A 21,636-nucleotide genomic window follows, 5' to 3' on the forward strand; every position below is an offset into this window, starting at 1 on the left:
TTCCAACTCTGCCACTAATTATTCTTTAGATTTTAACCTAGGCATTTAAATTGGATTCACATTTGGCCTTCATATCATGAGGTGATAGCCTACAAGAGTTCTGTGATCCTTTTCAGCTCTAAAATGTTGAAGCTAAGTTTGTAGAAAAAATAAATATGAGAATTAAACAATTATCTCTCTTTAAGTCCTTAGTCAAAATGAAGAATATATCTGGTAAACCACTTCCTGTTAGATAAGTAGCCAGGGCAACTTGGAAACCACACAATTACAATATAAAAGCTCCTCTGCATTTAGAAGAAATGAACAACATAATGTCTAAACATGAACATTTTGTAAAATACATTAACTTCATGGAATATTAAATTAACAGAATAAAAAATTAGAAACAAGACCCACTGGTATTCATTTGTGTATGGTCTAAGAAAGCGGTCCAGTTTCATTCTTTTGCATGTTGCTGTACAGTTTTCCCACTACCACTTAGTGAAGAGACTGTCTTTTTTTCTATTGGATATTCTTTCCTGCTTTGTTAAAGATTAGTTTACCATATAATTGTGGATCCATGTCTGCATTTTCTATTCTGCTTCATTGATTGATGTGTGTGTTTTTGTGCCAGTCTGATACTGTCTTGATGACTACAGCTTTGTAAGATAGCTTGGGCTCCAGAATTGTGATGCCTCCAGCTTTGGTTTGGTGTCTCAGTATTGCTTTGGCTATTTGGGGTCTTTTGTGGCACCATAAAAATTTAGAATTATTTTCTATAGCTCTTAAAAATGCTGGTGGTATTTTGACAGAGATTACATTAAATGTATAGATTGCTTTGGGTAGTATACATATTTTAACAATATTTATTTTTCCAATCCATGAGCTTGGAATGTTTCTTCCATTTCTTTGTGACACCTTCAATTTCTTTTATAAGTATTTTATAGTTCTTTTTTCTCCTGGTTAGGTTTATTCCTGGGTATCTTATGGTTTTTGGTACAGTTGTAAATAGGATCAGTTCCTTGATTTCTCTTTCTGCTCTTTTATTATTGGTGTATAGACAGGCAATGGATTTCTGTACATTGATTTTATAGCCTGCAACTTTACTGAATTTATGTATCAGTTCTAGCAATTTTTTGGTGGAGTCTTTTGGATTTTATACAGAGTATCATGTTACTTGCAAATAGTGAAAGTTTAACTTCTTCCTTCCTGATTTGGATGCTTTTTATCTCTTTGTCTGATTTTTGAGGCTAGGACGTCCAGTACCATGTTAAATAGCAATAGTGAGAGTGGACATCCCTGTCTTGTTCCTCACTGTAGTGGAAACGCTCTCAGTTTTCCCTTGTTCAAGATGATGTTAGCTGTGGGTCTTTTGTATATGGACTTTGTGATGTTGAGGTATATTTACTCTATCCCTACTTTGTTGAAGGTATTTATCCCTCAACAACAAATGGATGCCGTGTTTTGTCACATGTGTTTTCTGCATCTATTGAGGAATCATATGGCTCTTATCCTTTCTTTTATTAATGTAACGTATCACATTGATTGATTTGAGAATATTGAACCACCTCATCAGCCCAGGAATAAATCCTAATTGATCATGGTGAGTGATTCTTTTAATGTACTGTTGGATTTAATTTGCTAGTATCTTGTTGAGAATTTTTGCATCTATGTTCATCAGGGGTATTGTAAATCTCCTTTTACTGGGTTCTTTGTCTGGTTTTGGAATCAAGCTAATGCTAGACTCATAGAATAAGTTTGGAAGTTTACCTTCCATTTCTATATTTTTGGAACAGTTTGCAAAGCATAGATATTAACTCTTCTTTAAATGTCTGGTAGAATTCCCCTGGGAAGCCATTTGGCCCTGGATTTTTATCTGTTGGGAGAATTTTGATTATTGATTCAATTTCTTTGTTGGTTATGGGTCTGTTCAGATTTTCTATTTCTTCCTGTTTCAGTTTTGGTAGTTTGTATGTTTCTAGGAATTTATCCATTTATTCCAGATTACCCAATTTGTTGCCATACAATTTTCATAATATTCTCTCAAGATTGTATTTCTGTGGTGTGGGTTGTGATCTCTCCTCTTCATTCATGATGTTTTTTATTTGGGTCCTTTCTCTGACTAGGGGATCATCAATTTTATTAATTCTTTCAGAGAACCAGCTCTTAGTTTCATTGATCTGCCTTACTGGGTTTTGTTTGTTTGTTTCTATGTCATTTATTTCTGTTCTAATTTTTATTATTTCCCTTCTTGTCCTAGGTTTAGGCTTTATTGCTGTTCCTTTTCTAGCTCCTTTAAGTATAAGTTAGGTTGTGTATTTGAGAGCTTTCTTGCTTCTTGAGGTAAGACTGTATTGCTATATATATCCTCCTTGCTGCACCCCAAAGGTTCTGGACTGTAGTGTTTTAATTTTCATTTGCTTCCATGTATTTTTTTTTTATTTCTTCTTTATTTTCCTGGTTAACCCATTCATTCTTTAGTAGAATGCTCTTTGACCTCCATGTATTTTTGGTCTTTTCAAAATTTTTCTTGTGGTTGACTTCAAGTTTCATAGAATTGTTGAAAATATACATGGTATGATCTCAATCTTTTTGTATTTGTTGAGGCCTCATGTGTGATCCAGTACATGATCTATTTTGGAGAATGCCCCATGTGCACTCAAAAAGAATGTGTATTCTGCTGCTTTAGGATGAAACATTCTGAATACATCTGTTAGGTAATCTGATCCAGTGTGCCATTCAAAACCGTGGTTACCTTTTGGTTTTCTGCTTAGATGATCTGTCCATTGTTGTAAATGAGGTGTCAAGGTCTCCTACTAGTATTATATTGTTATCAATGAGTTTCTTTATGTTTGTTATTACTTGATTTATATATTTGGGTATTTCCAAGTTAGGGCATAAATATTTAAAATTGTTAGATCTTCTTGTTGGATCGATCCCTTTATTATGATATAGTACCCTTTTTTATCTCTTGTTAAAGTCTTTGGTTTAAAATCTAGTTTGTCTGATATAAGTATGGCTACTCCAGCTTTCTTTTGATGTCTATAGCATGATAGATGGTTCTCCATCACCTCACTTTCAATCTTCAGGTGTCTCTAGGTCTAAAATGAGTCTCTTCTAGGCAGCATATAGATGGGTATTTTTTTTTATCCATTCTGATGTCCAATGTCTTTTAATTGGAGAATTTAGTCCATTCACATTCAGAGTTATTATTGACAGATATGAATTTAGTCCCATTGTATTACCTATAAAAAGTCAGTGCTTCTGGAGATTTTCTCTGTTCCTTACTTGTCTTTGTTGCTTTTGGTTTTTCTTTCCCACTCAAATAATCTCCTTTAATATTCATACAGGGCTGGTTTAGGTGTCACAAACTCTACTTTTTGTTTGTCTAGGAAACTCTTTATCTCTCCTTCTATTCTGAATGACAACCTTGTTGGATAAGGTATTTTTGGCTGTATATTTTTCCCACTTAGCACATTGAATAATCATGCCACTCCACTCCTTTCTGGCCTGCCAGGTTTCTGTGGAGAGATGTTCTGTAATGTGAGTTGTCTTCCCTTGCAGTTTAGAGATTCTTTCCTTTGCTTCTTTCAGGATTTTTTCTTTATCTCTGTATTTTGCAATGATATGTTTTGATGTAGGCCAACTTTTGTTGATCAATTTTGAGGGGAGTTCTTTGTGCCTCCTGGATTTGGATATCTGTTTCCTTCCCAGATTAGGAAAATTTTCAGCTTTAATTTATTCAAACAAACAGTCTGCCCCCTTTTCCCTCTCTTTTTCCTCTGGGATTCCTATGATACAAATGTTATTATGCTTTATGGAGTTGCTGAGTTCTCTAAGTCTACATTAGTCATCCAATATTTTTCTTTCCCTCTTCTTTTTAACTTCATTATTTTCCATAATTTTATCTTCTATATCACTTATTCATTCTGCTTCTCCCATCCATGTAGTCATTACATTCAGTTGTTTTTGCATCTTGGTTAAAGTATTTTTTTTTTATTTTGAGCTGACTAGTTTTTAGGTCCTTTGTCTCTGTGGTGAGGGACTTCCTGGCATCTTCTATGCCTTTCACAAGCCCAGCTAGTATCCTTATAATTATTGTTTTAAATTCTGGTTCAGACATATTCCTTATATCTGTTTTAATTTGCTCCCTGGCTGTAACCTCTTCTTGTTCTTTAATTCCTCTGTCTTGGCATTTTATCCAGGTCTCTGTCTTTGTGTGTTAGGAAAGCCTGTGCCTGGCCCTATTTCCACTAGAGCATTCTATGATCAGCAGACCTGGTGTATGCAAGGGTTTGTACTGGTCTTTGGGGGAGGTGCCTGCTCTTGTCTGACTCCAATCACACATCCCAAATAAAAAAGGCACCTGCAGAGTGCATGGGGATGGGGCTTGGTGTAAGAGGCTCAAACCTACACTGTGTATGCTATGTGGATCACTTAAGTGTGTCCTTGCTGATGGGAGGGGTGAAATATTGTGATGGCCTGCTCTGGTCCCCAGAGATAGGAGTTCATACCTGCCATTATTCAGGAAGCACTCATAGAAGAGTGAATAACCTCTCTTCTTGTGTCCCAGGCTTACATCAGATCTCTGTTCTCACCCTATCAGTGTCCAAGCTGTCTCTCCTCCTGGCAGTTCAGTAATCCTATGTTTTATTTCAGGTGCATGGCTGGGTTTCAAAACCAAATTTCAGGGACCTGGCATGATGGGGACCCACACTTATCCTCTATGGAGGGTCTTGCCACACTGTGTCTGGTGCCAGTTTGTCCAAGAAAAGCAGTTACACAACTGCACAGGGGCTTGGATTTTATGGTAAAGCATAGCAAAAAGCTGGTGTCCAGGTTATCTGTCCTCAGCAGGTGTCTCTACTTCTATGTTTATGAATGTGGGAGCTCACTGGGGCCTGCTGACTCTTTTGTCCCCAAGAGGCAATGTCACCTCTCCCAAATGCACTCCAAGAAGGGGAACTTCTCTCCTAGTGCGACTCAGGGAATCCTCAGAGTATGCTATCCTCTCCCGGGCCTCTGCCCTCCTCCATGGGAGCACCAATGAGCCTGCCAGGCTTGACCCTGGCAATGGTGCTAACTTCAAAAACTTCAAACTTCCAGCTCTGCAGCTTGTGAAAATGCAATAATCATCCCGTCTTGTTTTCCAGTCAATGGTTTTGGCAAAGTGTTTTTCTTGTGCAATCTCCTGCATGCTGCTTTCCCTCTCTCCCCTCTCTCTCCTTTCTGTGATCAGGGCTCCCTCCTCTCCATAGCACTTGTGATTATTTCCTCCCCCAAATCATGTCTCTGTACCTCCTACATTCCATGATGTGGCCCCTTATTCTCCCTCTAGTTGTGCAATTTGTCCTCTCAGGCCTCAGATTTCCTGCTTGTTCAGAATGATTTGATAATTATCTAGCTGTATTCAAATGATGAGGCAAACATAAAGTCCTACTATTCCATCACCTTAACTCCACCTAGCCTTATATCCTTTCTTCTACTCATTTTAAGTTTAATTCTCATGTCTTCTGGATTCTTGAAGTGAAAGCTGGGGTTGTTAATTTCAGCCATTTTTGTCTTTTGTAATATCATTTTGTGCTATAAATTCCTCTCAAAGTCTGCTTTAGTGGCATCCAATAGCTTTTGATATGTTTGTTTTTCACTGTCATTCATTTCAAAGTACTTTATTATTTCCCTTTTGGATTCCTTGAACCATGGATTATTTGCCTTCCAAATATTTGGGAACTGAATGAGTTATAATTTAATTCCATTTCAGTCAGTGAAATACTTTGTATGACTTGAATCATTTAAAAATCATTGAGATTTGGAGAGCCAGGGTGGCTCCACTGGTTGAGCATCTGACTATAGATTTCATCTCAGGTCATGAACTCGTGGTGATGAGATGGAGTCCCACTTTAGGCTCCGTGCTGGGTGTGGGGCCTTCTTGGGATTCTCTCTCCCTTTCTCTCTGCCCCTCCTCTGCTCATGCACACACACACACACACACTCTCTCTCTTTCAAATAAAATAAGGTAAATTAAAATAGAATAAATAAAATCATTGAAACTTATTTTTGTTGCCCAAGATGTGATCTTAGTACATGCTTCATCTACACTTGAAATGAATATGGATTATGCGGTTTAGAGTTTGAGTATTCTGTAAAGATCAGTTGGGTCAAGTTGGTTGATACCGTTCAGGTCTCCTATGTCTTTATTGTGTTTCTATCTGGCAATTCTGGTTCTGTTAGTTATTCAGAAAAGCATATTTATCTTTCCAAATATAATTGTGGATTTATATTTATCAGCTTTTGTACCATGTATTTTGAAGCTATATGATTCAGTTTAAAAACATTTAGGATTATAATGTTTTTTAAAAATTACTTATTAACTTTATTTGTTAACATTATTATAAATGACATGTTAACATTATTATAAAATGACATGATGCTATATTTTGAAAGCTACTTTGTCTGACATTAATGTTACCAGCATTCTTTTGATTAGTGTTAGCATGGTTTATCCTTTTGCAACTATTTACTTTTAATGATTTGCATCTCTAAGTTTTCTTATATATAGAATATAGTTTCGTCCTTTTTTATTTTTTATTTTTTTCTTTTATTTTTTTAATGTTTATTTATTTTTGACAGAGAAAGAGAGAGCGAGAGCATGAGTGGGGGAGGGGCTGAGACACACACACACACACACACACACACACACACACACTCACAGAATCCGAAGCAGGCTCCAGGCTCTGAGCTGTCAGCACAGAGCCTGACACGGGGCTTGAACTCACAGACCGTGAGATCATGACCTGAGCTGAAGTCAGACGCTCAACTGACTGGGCCACCCAGGCGCCCCTAGTTTCGGCCTTTTTTAAATTCAATCTTATAATCACTGATTTTTTTTTCACGTCAGATGGGTAATGTGCTGACATCGTAACAAGATATAAGGGTGCCACATATCACACAACAGCATGAACACCCAATCATCACGCTTATGAACTACAAAAGGATCTATAATCACTGATTTTTAATTGTATTGAGACCATTTGTGTTTAATGTGATTATTGATATGTCAGGCTTAAGTCTACAAACTTATTTGCTTTCTATCTTACTATCTGCTTTTCATTCCCCTTGTCATTTTTTTCTTCCTTCTTTTAAATTAATTAAATATCTGTTATGTTTATATTTTATTTCCTTTGCTGGCTTATTCTAAAACTGTTTGTTGTTTTGGGGATGCTTTAGGATTTAACACTTACACATATAGTATAAAAACCTTACAATTCTCTTGGCTTTTACATTATTATTGTCACACATTTTCTTCATATGCATGTTCTGTATCCCACGATACACTGTTTTACTTTGTCCATTAGGTCCTAAAATGGAATACCAAGAAAAAAATCTTACATATTTACTTTATAGTTGCCATTACTGGTGCTATTTCTTTCTTTTTATGTATATATATATCCTATCTTCTATCATTTCCATTATGTATAATGGAAAAAGTCATTATTTTGCTTTCAATTTTGAGGATATTTTTTAATACTCTAAAGATGTTTCTCCAGTGTCTCCTCACACCATTTCTGACAATAAGCTTTCTATAATCCTTAATTGTGTTCCTCTTTACATAATATGGGTTTTTTTTCTGCTTTAAAATGTTCTCTTTATCAGGAACACTTTGATATGATATGCACTGGTATAGTTTTGTGTTTGGAGTACACTGATTTGTTGGTCATCATATTTTGAACATTTTTGGACATTATTTCTTCAAATATGTTTTGCTTTCCCTACATTTCTTTTAGGGACTCCAAATACATGTACATTATACTACTTGAAAGTTGTCTCAGATCTCAATGATGCCTTGGTCAACAAATTCTCTTTTTTGTTTGTGTGTCATTTGGGACAATTCTATTGCTATGTCTTTGGTTTCAATATACTTTTCTTTTGCCATATATAAATTTTCATTAATCCCATCCAGTTGATTTTTCACCTTAGAAATTGTAGTTTTTATATCTAGCATTTTGATTTGGGTCTCTCGTAAAGCTTCTGTGTATCTGCCTAACATTTTGAACATATGGTTTCACAATAAGTTTTTAATTTCATTAATATTTATATACTTTTGAAAAAGGGGGAGGGGTTGCAGGAGGGGCAGAGAGAGATGAAGACACAGAATCTGAAGAAAGCTCCAGGCTCTGAGCTCTCAGCACAGAGCCCAATCCAGGGCTCGAACTCATGAGCCATAAGATCATGACTTGAGCCAAAGTCATATGCTCAACCAGCTGAGCCACCCAGGCACCCCTCACAATAAGTTTTTAAATCTCTGCTACTTCTAACATCTGTGTCAGTTTCTATGTTGGTTTCAGTTGATTTTTTTCCCTCCTAATAGTAGGTGTGCTTTTGTGCTTCTTTTTATGTCTGGTTATCTTTGATAAGAAAGCTAGACATTGTGAATATTACCTTCTTAAGTGTTAGACATTAAAATATTCTTGTAAATATTCTTAAGCTTTGTTCTGGGATGTAATTAAGCTACTTGGAAATAATTTAATCTTTTTGGTTCTTGATTTTAATATTTATTAATCTGAATCAGAGCAGCATTTAGTCTAGTTCTAATTATTCCTTACCACTGAAGCAAATCCTCCTAAATGCCCTACTTAATGCTCCATGGATTTTGAGATTTTCCAGTGTGACTGGTAGAAACAGGTGTTATTAACTCTGTGTGCATATTGGCAACACTTAAATTTTCTCAGACGACTCCTTTGCCTCATATTGTTTCCTCACATGAACTGCTTTCCCAATTCTTTGATGAATGCTTACCCTGTGCAAATTTCTGGGGTTCTCTGTATATCTATCTATCTCCTCTTCAGAACTCTATTCTGTGAATTCTGAAAGCCTTGATATTCCTAAATTCACTTCCATATCCTGACCTTACAGAATTCACCAAGTTCCATCTAGGCTCTTCTTCTTTGAGTTGTGAACTAAAAACTTGCACAAGGTAATAAGTTAATGCAAATGTAGGGATCACTTTGTTTATTATTTCTCTGGGATCACTGTACTTCATTGCTCAATGTCCAGTGTCTTGAAAATGTTTGTGCCATACATTTTGTCTGTGTGTTGTTGGTGTTGTTATTGTTATTATTTCAGGCAGGAACATAAATTCAATCACTGTTTCTCTATCTTAGTTGGAAAGGTAAGTCAAATACAACTCTCAAAACAAGAACTATGCAAAAGTGCATAAAATATGATACAGAAAAAAGTAGTGTTTAAATGAATTGCTCACAATAATTCTCATAATCACGGTTCCACACTTGGGTCAAAATGTAGCATTTTCTCACTAGTTGATGCATTTTGTTTCCTGAAGTTTGAAATGACACTGTTTCAAACTTAAATTCTAGGTTAAAACAGAAACATTCAAAGAAATTAAAATAAATTATTTTATTTGAAAAATGGGATTTGTATGTATGAATTTTAGCAAAACCTCAAATAAAGTATGAACTTCGTAGAAAATAATTGAAAGTTGAAAATTTTCATCTTTGCCTCTTTTTGGTTCCTCAATTTATTTATCAAAGAATAAGCTTCACCCAAAGATGGTGCTTCTTAGGAAAATACCAAGTTCTGTAAGTTATTTAGATAATTTTATATTTTCATTACATCTAGAAAAACTGTATCAGTATCACAGTAGCTGATTTTACTGATGCAATCTATCTTTTCTTTAAAATTTATTTTGAGAGAAAGAGAAAAAAAGGGAGCATGTGTGTGGCTGGCGGTGAGGGAGAGAAGGGAGAGAGAGTCCTAAGCAGGTTCTGCACCAATAGAAAACTGTGAATTTATGATTTGACCTGAAATCCAGGCAGATGCTTAACGAACTAAGCCATCCAGGTTCCCCACAATCTCTCTATCTTAAGCAAAAGAAGACTGACAGTTACATGCCCTGTCCACATTAAGAGAGGCAAATTGGCAAGCATGGGTTATAATTTAAAAATATATACAGACAGAAATGATACAGTGTGATATAAAATTTTCAAAGAAAAGCAAGAAATAATCAGCATGTCTATGAAATACTGTCAGTATTATAGCATTGTGTATTAAGATCACAAATTTCCTTATTTTCTATGAAATTATTCTCACTGAGTTTCTTTGAAGTGGGATAGATACTCTGAGAATCACATACATGGTGAAAACTCTTCAAAGTTCAACCTTTAGGCTTGTTAAGCTCAATGAAATTCATATAAAACAAAATCCTGCTGTTATTTCTCATTTTTTTCAGTCTCCTAGGACTTATTTTAATAAGGTTTCAATATATTGTTTGAAGTAATCATTTTCTTTCAACTCTATAAAGTAACAACTTTCCAACAAACTTCCAAATTTATGAACTTTTGCTCAAACTAATTATTAAAATCAATATAGATATATAACTTGAAATACTTCATATAACAAGGTACCTATCTACAATTAAAAATTATAAAAACAAATTTAGTTATTTTTTCCATGAATAAAAACAAAATACACAGATCTCTTTTTCATCCCTATCATTAGCTTTGGAAAATTTCCTAACTTCATATATCTCAGAGTATCAACTGTTCAAATAATAATAGTTTGGGTGGCTCACAATGTGAAATACTAACTAGTAATTGGTTTTAAACAAATAAAAATGCAGAATTATGCTTCACTTTTCAAATAAAGTTTTTTCTTATATTAAAATGCTATACTTCTACAGCAAATATTTGCTTATTTATTTACATTCTTACTGTCTATAAGGTACTGTGTTCTGTACCATTGATATAGCAGATAAAAAGTTATATCAGGGTAAAAAGTTTGAAAAAGGTTCCTGTACTCATGGAATTTACACTTGTTAGAGAAGATAGCCAATGACTATGATCATCATTGTGATAAGTCCTATGACAGAAATAAAAAGGTACTATAACAGTAAAAATTTTGGTGGGGAGCTACTTTAGATAAAGTGGTCAGAAAACATCTCTTGGATAGTAGGATATTTGATCTAAGACCTGTAGGATTATGGAGTTGATAATGGGACTAATCAAAGGATAAACATTCCAGGCTTTCATTGCTGAAGGCAAATGAAAAGTCCTAAGATGTCATAGAATTGAGATCTTCTAGGAACAGAAAGACAACTAGTATTATTGAAGCACAATAAGCTGAAAGAGGTTGGTTGCTTGGAGGTAAAGATAAACATGTAGCCAGGAGCTATAACACAGAAGCTCATGTGTACCATTTTGAAACATTTGGTTTTATAAAAAATATAATATGTTGTAAGCAGAGAATGACAGAATGCTCAAACTGGCATCCAGGAAAAAAATCATATCCCGAGATACTTCTTCCATTTTATCAACAAATAGATTTAATATCACACTTGTTATGAAAATAAAAACTACCCCAAAAAGGCTTCATTTTTACTTTTAAAATATGTTAGGATTACGGTCCAATATGAAGTTCTAAACTGTAAAACACTTGAACAAAGACTATGCAAATGGGTTAACTGAGCAGTTGTAAGAGGCAGCCAACGTTCAATAACACTATCATTTCAAGTCTAATCTGCCAATTGAATATTTATACAGATCAGTAGACTCCATTGGAAGGTTATTCAATTCAGTACATTTTTGCATGCAAGATATTGTACCTGGTGCTCTGAGGGATACTGAAATGAATATGACAGTTCTCATAGGGATTTAGAGACCAATACGGGGTAAAAAAGAAACTAAATATTTGATAATAGTGGACCTGAAAATCAAAAGACATTTTCTTTTCTCTTTTCCAAATTCTATCTCTTGTACTAATTCATTACAGGATCTTGATCAGGAGTGACATCGACCCTTAAACAAACACTTCAGGATAAGCTTCTTTACCAAATGTTAATTTTAAAGCAAATAGAGGATAAGAGATCCCCTCATGATTCAGAGGTCAATATTTGGACTTTTGGTTTCAACTTAAGTGCTTGAGGTAGACTTTTCTAACAGACTTTCCCTTTGTTGCAATTATATTCTCTTGAATGAAAAGTTTCTTTTTAGGTACCTAAAAAAAAAGTCCTCTAACAGCTACATGACATGTATTTTACTACCCTACCCCCTCCAATAAATAGATTAGGGTAATAAAATGCATGTGATAATTCTTATGCCATTACAATTTGTAGTTTGGTGTAGAGTGGATTGAAATAGTTTTTAAAGTCAAATGTATACTAAATTTCCTGCATTAAATACAAACGCATTCTACAGAAAATATAGACATTTAACTAACTAAATAGTAATGTGATTTATTTAAGCAAAACACACACATTAGTGTACACACAGGTGATTATCATTAATTCCAGCCAGTGTAATCATACAAGGAACAGGCACGTGTCTAAAGAGTAAAAGAAATAGTCTAAAACAAAAAAAATTAATTAGTGTGTTTGGAGGGTGGGATCAAACTACGTAATTTAGTTTTTTCTCTAAAAATATTATTAATGTAATAATGCTTTATAAAAAAATCATATGACTTCACTCCTATGAGGACTTTAAGAGACAAAACAGATGAACATAAGGGAAGGGAAGCAAAAATAATATAAAAACAGGGAGGGGGACAAAACAGAAGAGACTCATAAATATGGAGAACAAACTGAGGGTTGCTGGAGGGGTTGTGGGAGGGGGGAAGGGCTAAATGTAAGGGGCACTAAGGAATCTACTCCCGAAATCATCGTTGCACTATATGCTAACTAATTTGGATGTAAATTTAAAAAAATAAAAAATGAAGCAAGTTAAAAAATTTTTAAACGTCATTTCTCTTCAGGAAGACCATATTATCCAGTTCTTTTTATTATGATATGCTAACTAGTTAGGATATCCATATTTGTTTAAACTGAAACAAGTTTATTTTACTGTATGTATTACATGGATACCCTAGGAACATAAATGTCCATCATTACAATTCAAAATACAAAGTGGATTTTTAAAATTTCCAAATTATTCCCAAAAGATATCTTATTAAAAAGACAATTCCCAGTGGTTGTATTTGTAACAGCACCATATTTCTTTCTATAAATTAAAAATCTGGCAAATAATTATTAAATGCAACATTTAGGATTGGTTCTATCATTTTAATGACAAGTTACCAAATTGTAGGCACGAAAGTAATAAGTAGAGTTAATGTGTTGGATCACAAATTTCAAAGAAATTGGTAACATTTACATGTAGCACTCTCTTGCTTTAAAAGTAAAATTACTGCTGAATAGAATAGGAAAAGAAATTCTATACTGTTCTTGCACTCATGGCATGTATCAGTGCAGAAACCTAGAAGCTAATGGTGTATCTAATGGCACATAATACATAACGAAGAATATACACAAACATACATTCTTCAAACTCTTGCTGCCTTTCCTCATATTAAGCCATAATTTCTCCATTGTTTACTTTTAGAATAAATACAAATGCCACTCATCTATTTTCAGTACCAATGAGACTTCCTTCTTTCCAGGCTCAGGAAGATAAGACATTAAGCCTTGGAATTATATGATTGTTCCTATATCATTTTCCACTAGAATTGCCCTTCCCCTTCTTTTCATCTCCTATCCACACTGTAATATTGTACCCAAGTATATATATTTTCGTTCATTAAGTGTCCTTGAAAACAGTTAGTAAACTCTTTTCTCTCTTTTATTCTGATGCATGGCTTGAATGTAGAATATTTTGCCCATTATTTAACATTACTGAACACACATTACAGGCAAACCACTAATACTAAAATAGATAAAACTAAGATACAATAGAGTCCATAATACATCCAGGAGTTGCAGAATTAATTGGACAGGATGTTAGTGTATAAAACTTAAGTTCTATATTTAGTCAGCAAATATTTATTTAGCAACCACACTGTGCCAGGTTCTGATGTACACACTGCTTAGTATAGATGATAGATAGATAGAAATATAGATAGATAGATAGATAGATAGATAGATAGATAGATGATAGATAGATATAATTTCTGCCTTCATAAAGATTACAATCTGGCTTTGAATTCAGTCCTGGCTCTACAACTTAAGGACTTTGGGCAGATGTCATTTATTCTCTTTGTATCCTATCTTGCCCAGTTAAAAAAAATCACTGTAATGACATCTTCAAAAATTACTATGAGAATAAAATAATAAATATGAAGGCTATTAGTCCATTTAAAGTGCTAAATAAATTGGCAAGTATTTTTTTTTAAATCACTTTTGGTATTTCCTTTTAATATTTAAGTAACTGAATCTTATTTCTCCAAAAAGACAGTAAGCTTCTTGAATGCAGAACTATTGTTATATGTTTCTTGGTAACCACCACAGTGCTTAGAGTCATTTTTGTTATATAGCAGTTTGCCCAAAAACTATTATTTAATATAATGTGCTTGATTAAACTATAAAAAGATAAATATTTCTCCCTTACTTCTTTCATAAACATATGCTGAGTGACTAATAATCACTCAGTAGAAAAGACCAAAATAATTTGGATTTTTCTTTTTTATGGGTCATGCACTATAAAAAATGATGAGAAAGATTCAAATGATAGATGACTAATCAATCCCAACAGATACATTAGTACTTTTATGATAATGACTCTAGTTTAAACCAGCACTCATCCTAGTCTATTGCAGGTAAATATGACTACATATGCTTTCAAAACTCAAGAAATCCTTACATAATGGCCCATCAGCAGCTAAGGATATGATTTGAAGCCTCTTTGGTTTTGGTTTTTTCTAAGATTCAGTAGAAGCTATAAAAAGATTGGGTCACATGATTATTTTTCTATATAAGAGAAAAGTAGATAATTTATCATTTAATTGAACTCATATTACAAATACATTTTTTTCCATTATTTGCTTAATAGAACTTCAACTAAAATTAGTAGGAGCTGATATGCATTTTGTGGAAAGAAGTAATCTATCTGAGTCGTCTATTGACAGTTCAAAATGACTGAATAGATCTTCTTCAAAAATAGTCTATTGCAACTTGACCAGGAACTCTAAACACTTGCATGCAAATCATTTAATTTCCCTAAGAGTCATATTCTTCTTGTGGACCATATTCTAGATTCAGCTGGGCTTAATATATGTTACAGGCAGAGTAAACAAAATAGCTATACTTTTATTCTAATCTTGATTCCTTTTCTGGACTTTCTTTTTTCATTTCCATAAACTTTCTATCCTTGTAATTATAAAGGCACTCAGTCAAGGTCTTCAACATTTTTATGATGTGCTTGTGAGTTTAGTTATTTCCTGTTCATTTACCAAATATTTGCAAACCCTAAATATGTACCAAACATTGTGTTAGTTACTAAGGATAGAGTACTCAACAAGATGGACTGAGTCATGGAACTTACATTATACACAAAGAGAAAGTAAACATGCAAATTAATAAAGGACAATATGATTTTAGATAATGATAATGCTAGGGAAAAAGGCAAATAGCAGGTTAGTCAATAACTGGTTATGAAAGACTGCTTTAACTAATGTGATCAGAAAAGGCCTCTTTGAGGGAGTGACATTAAAAGGAGAATACAAATGAGGAGAAGGAGTTGTAAAAATCCATTAGAATATCCACAAAAATTAACTCAAAATAGATCATAAACTTAAATGTAAAGTTAAAAAATGGAAAGTCTAGAATATAACACAGGAGCAAACCTAGGTGACTTTGAGTTTGGTGATGACTTTTAGATACAACATCAAAAGGACTATCCATGTAAGAAAAAAATTGATAGGTTGAATTTCATTAAAATGAAAAAAAAAAAAAACCTCTGCTCTGTGAATGGAATTTTAAGGGAATAAAAAAATAAATCACAGTCTGAGAGAAAATACTTGCAAAACTATTACAGAAAGGACTTGTATCCAAACATTACAAAGAACTGAAAAATCAACAGTAAGGACACAAAGAACCTAATTTAAGAAATGGGCAAAAGATCTGCAGAGAACCACCAAGGAAGATATATAGATGACAAAAAGCATATGAAAAGGTGCTCAATATCGATGCCACCAGGAAGTTACAAACAAAACAATGAGATACTATCATGCACCTATTGGACTGGTTAAAATTCACAATGTTGACAACAGCTAATGCTGGTGAAGATGTGGGTGAACCAGAAACTCTCATTCTATGCTGATGGGAATGCCAAACAGTACAGATACTTTAGAAGACATTTTGGCAGTTCTTTATAAAACTAAACATACTCTTACCATATGATCTAGCAATTGTGTTCCTTGGTATGTACCCAAAGGATTTGAAAACTTATGTCTACACAATATCTTGCATATGGATGTTTATAGCAGCTTTATTTATAATTGCCAAAACACAGAAGCAGCTAAGATATCCTTTAATAGGTGAATGGAGAAACAAACTGTGGTACATCCAGAGAAGGAAATGTTATTCAGGAATAAAAAGAAATGAGCTGTTAAGCCATGAAAAGATATGGAAGAACCTTAAATGCATACTACTAAGTGAAAGAAGCTGGTCTCCACAGCCCACATACTATACAATTCCAACTATATGATGCTCTAAAACCACAACTATGGAGATGGTAAAAAGATCAGTGGTTGCCAAAGGCTTGAGAGGAGGCAGGAAAGGATGAATAGGTGAAACACGGGGCAATTTTAGAGCAATGAATCTATTTTATAGTATACTGTTAAGACAGATACAGGACATTATGTATAAGTGAAAAAAAAATAAAATCATACAACAGAAGGAGTGGACTCTAATGCAAACTATGGACTTCAGTTAATAATGCACCAATATCCGTTTATCAGTTATAACAAACATACCATACTAAAGCAAGATGTTAATAATAGAGGAAACTAAAGGAGGTATGGCGGAAGAGTGGAGGAAGAGGGAATATATGCAAACTCTCTGTGCTTTCCTCCCATTTTTTTTGTAAACCTATCACTGCTCTGAAAAAATCATTGGAAGATCCACGGGCAGGGACAGGGCATTCTAGGTAAAGTGATTAGCAACCACAGCAGAAATACATTTGATATGTGCAAATCAGTGTGACTGAAATGTAGAGGAAGGAGTGGATTGAGATGACATCCATGAGGTAGAAACTCTCATGAAAGTTCTCAGAGGCCACGGAGACATTTTTAATACATTCTAGATACAAGAGAAATTATTCTGGGATTTTATATGGAATACTTGATCTGATTTCCCCCCAAATACATTTGGTTACTAAGAGCATGGATTTCAGGGATATAGTGGGAGGATAGTTAGGGAGAAGACTTAAGCAAAAAGAAAAGTTAGGGGGTGATTTCAAAAGTTCAGTCATGTACACTTCTGTAATTTAAATATTTTGCAACTCAGTTTCTTGTTTCTAATTCTGATAAAAGCCACTTTACACTTAATTTTTAACTAAAGACTTAAAAATGCTGATAAATTGTTCAGGCCTATGGATATTATTACCTTCATTGTACCCAGGATGTCAGTGAAGTAAATATTCCCCAAGTGAATGCAAGTAGTAATCAAATATGTTAAAATACAATTCTTTATAAAATGACCAATTTTGCAAGATGTTGGCACAAATGTCTGTGTTGTTGTTCTGTGTTTTAACTGAACACTGCTTATTTTCACATGCCTTTTTGTTTGCATTACAGAAGTTAAAAATCATTTGGAGAAGTCATCCTGAGGGAATTTAGTTCAAAATTCCCAAATTAACTCTCTTTCCAGGAAAGTACTGAGGAATTGTCCATATGCTGATGCTAAGCCTGAAAGATCTTGGATTACCCTTAGTTTGTAGCTGTGCAGCTGTAATGCAATTCTGATCTATTTCATAGCTGCTAATGACTCAACACCTGAGACCTTGAAGTATAACAGCCAAGGTTATTTTGCAAAGCAATGCAATAAAATAAAGCAGGATCTCCCATGTATGCAAAAGTACTCTGAAATTGCAAGGCTGATATAAAAACATATGCTTCTATCAAGTGCTTGGAACATAAATGATTTCATTTCTACATAGTCACACATTCACACATATATCATGATATGCAGAATTTATTGCAAACCATGCAAACAACATAAAGAAGGTAATGACAAATGATAAGTAATTAAGAATTCACTAGAGAGGTCAGATAGGGAGATTATGCTGAGTCAGGGAGCTTAAATGCAAATGTGAAATTTATGCATGTGTTGGGCCATTGCACCTGTGCCCTCAGTGAACTATTCGATCAACAAGCACAATTTAACATCAAAACTCTGTTGATTCACAATAGCAGGTCAGAAATGATTACTAAAAAGAAAGATTTACACAGTGAACACTACATTATGTTATTTGATACTTATTAACTGTACTTAACACTGTTTGTTATTATTTAATTATTTATTATAAACAAGTACTTTTGGAATCAGAGAAAATCTTAGGATCAAATAGTTAAACTTGCACCCATTTTAGAGAGGAGGCTGAGAGTAAATAAGGAGACTGAAAGAAAAGAGAAGAAACATAGCCAGTTCAACATAATATATTGTTAAAATTTGGTTAATTTCACAAGGTTCTTTCAAAATTTTACTATCCTTTTAAAAAAATTTTTTTTAATGTTTATTTATTTTTGACAGAGAGAGAGAGAGAGAGAGAGAGAGAGAGACAAAGCATGAGCAGGGGAGGGGCAGAGAGAAGGGAGACACAGAATCCAAAGCAAGCTCCAGGCCCTGAGCTGTCAGCAAAGACCGGACGCGTGGCTTGAACTCACAGACAGTGAGATCATGACCTGAGCTGAAGTTGGACGGTCAACCAGCTGAGCCACAAAGGCACCCCAAAATTTTACTATCCTAAGAAAAATTTTGATGACCAGTTTATATATAGCACAGGGACCATAAGAGATTCATTTTGTTCTGTAGCAGCTATCCTTTCTTGGTCAATGAAACAAGAATATCATATTATTAAAATAATACTAAAAGACTACCTTTCTCAAAGTACTTGAAACTTAAAAAAAATTAAGTACACATTAAGGTGAAATCAATTATATTATAAAATCTAGGTAATTCAAAAAAAATTCCAAATATGGCACATTTTAAACATAAAAATTCATTCAAGAAATTGACTCCAAAAGTTTTGATTTACCTATCCTCATTTCTAGAATGTCCCATTTAGATTCTTAGCACATTATATTCTCTCATGGTAAGGATAGTTTGGAGAAGTCTTTCTTGCATAAAGTACATAGGATATTGGAATAAATAAAATCCAGTTAAAAATAAAAAGTTGTTGGAAATAAGGAAAATAACTGAAAATAACATGAAGAAAACCAAAAAAAATCTACTTATAGAGATGTTTGTCTCATAATTCAGCATTATGTCTTGGATTAGACAGATCATCTATGTTGCTAACATTTTGTTGTTGTTGTTGATTTTTACATCAAAAATGCATACAGGTCTCTCATAAAACAAGTTATTTGGCATGACTTATAAATGAAGTAACTAGAATATAATCTGCTAAACTCTGGAGTGTATATGTACAAATATATTTATACTCTGATTTTATCTTCAAATTATTAGAAAAAAGAAAAATGTGATTTAATAAACATATAAATGAAAAAGAAGTTCTGTGAAATATTTGGATTATTACTTTTGTTTGAATAGCAAAAATGATAAGTATTAGGTACCAAATGTGTGTGGTAAGATGCATTCCAAATTATTAACTGATACTCTCTACCTTTCCACTTCCAGTTCCTATCCACCTTACAATCTCACTCCCTTGAAGATAGACCTTAATTCTCCCATTAGTCCAAGGACTAAATAATTTTCTCTCTCCTTTGGTACCTATAAGCCCCCTAAAATGTGAAAATAACCTCTGGGAAAAGGATGGTGAAGATGCTGAGTGACTAAAATTAACTTCCCTACCTGGTGGCAGGGGCTTATAATGGAAACTAAGTAGATTTTAGAAAATTTTTCAAAATTACATTCCTCTACCCCTGGGGTTATGGACTGAGATTTTATCTGCTTCTTGTAGAAAGATAACATTGCCCCAAATCAGAACAAAATCTTTATCATAAGTATTTATTCATTTAGTTACTGAATCACAACAGAATAGTTTAATCCTCTGCTAAAATAAATTTACTTTATTTCTTTGTGTTAAAACATTAAACATTACATAATCTAGGTAAAATTGCATAATTCTTCAACAAAGGGATTTTAAAATCATCTTATTGTTCCTGACATAGAAAGGTTTGGTCAAAATGAGAACTGCTTAAGACACACTCTCTGGCTCTCTATGTAGATAACTCATCTGGACAACCCAGAAGTGCTCTTAGAAAATACATCCAAATATACATTCTGGGATCTCCCCTATCAAAACAACCAAATTTAGACTAAATACACGCGCGCGTGAGCACACACACACACATGACACACACAATTATTTGAAAGTACTGAAAAGTGAAACAACAACAAAAAATCCAACAGGAAGATAAACAGTTAAGAAAAGTGAGCACTGGGAAGAAGGACGTGGCTCAAGATTTGTTATGTATTTTTCTTAATTTAGCAAAAGGGGGGGGGTCCCAGTCTACAAAATTGGAATGGATAAAACATTAAAACATGCAGCCTTATAAAAAATAAATAATGGAATTTAAGTAAAATTATATCTACTAAAAAGTGTTTGTGTGTGTGTGTGTGTGTGTGTGGGTGTGGGCGTGTGTGTGCGCAAACTAAGAAAGTCAGAATTTGGAAGAATTCGCACATGTATATAAAAGTTCCACACCAATATCTGGCAGACCCCTGAATAAAGCATGCAGAAGGCAGACTCCAAGTAGCTCAGCTATACTTAAAACAACTGAAGTGACATTTGAATTGCTGGCCAATTTCAGGGGAGATAGACCTTGTAGTTTGAATTCATCCAAATAAAATGCCTTCTAATACAAAAGGAATCAACACAGTTGAGAAAAAAATAACAGGATTTAGACTATCTACAACATATATTAAGCAAACCTAAGATACAATCCAAAACAATTCAACATACAAAGAAAAAAAAAACAACATGTGACTCATTCTTAAGAGAAAAAAAAAATCAACAGACTACAACCCCAAGATGACCTAGATGTTGGAACTAGCAAAGGAGTCTAAAATACCTACAATAATTGTGATCAAAGACATAAAGGAAAATATGCCAACATACAATAAAAATGTCCAATCTCATTAGAAAAGTGGAAACTATATAAAAAACAGATGGAAATTGTGTAATAAAAAATACAATCTGAAACATAAAATTCACTAGATAGAATTAGTAGCAGAATGGAGATGACTGAAGTAAGAAAAGACTGAAGGAAGGAATTGGATGGAAAATAGATTATATAAATAGTCTAATCTGAATAACAAATAACTAAAAACATTAAAAATAATGAGCAGTGTCTTGGGACCATGTGGTACAACATTAGAAGATCCAAAATATGTCAACAAATTCTACAACATAGATATAGCAGACAAATGCCTTTAAAGACAAAATTTACAAAAACTGACACAAAATTAAGTATAATATATGAGTAGTACTACATCTATTATATATATACATTTATTATAAAAAAATACTCCCACAAAGAAAGCTATGTGACTATATGGTTTCAGTGGTGAATTTCATTAAACATTTAAGGAAGAAATAATCCTATACAAACTTTTTCATCAGAGGAGCAGAAAATAGTCCCCTGCTGGTTTCATAAAGACAATATAACCACAATACAAAATCATAAACAGGG

At 33.7% G+C, this 21,636-nt stretch overlaps 1 protein-coding gene and 1 non-coding gene across 2 annotated transcripts in view; both read right to left on the reverse strand.

Moving 5' to 3' along the window:
* The window catches only part of SPAG16 (sperm associated antigen 16), a 992,367-nt gene that overhangs the window by 122,055 nt on the left and 848,676 nt on the right, over positions 1 to 21,636 (reverse strand). The window lies entirely within an intron of this gene.
* Positions 6,872 to 6,975, reverse strand: LOC124516853 (small nucleolar RNA U13). Its single transcript, XR_006963241.1, has one exon. It is a non-coding gene; the product is annotated as a small nucleolar RNA U13 (small nucleolar RNA).

Source organism: Lynx rufus, unplaced genomic scaffold (assembly GCF_022079265.1).
Source record: "Lynx rufus isolate CCGP_SWC_20201006 ecotype Redwood Valley unplaced genomic scaffold, mLynRuf1.p SCAF_2, whole genome shotgun sequence".
In the NCBI taxonomy this organism is placed as follows: Eukaryota; Metazoa; Chordata; class Mammalia; order Carnivora; family Felidae; genus Lynx; species Lynx rufus.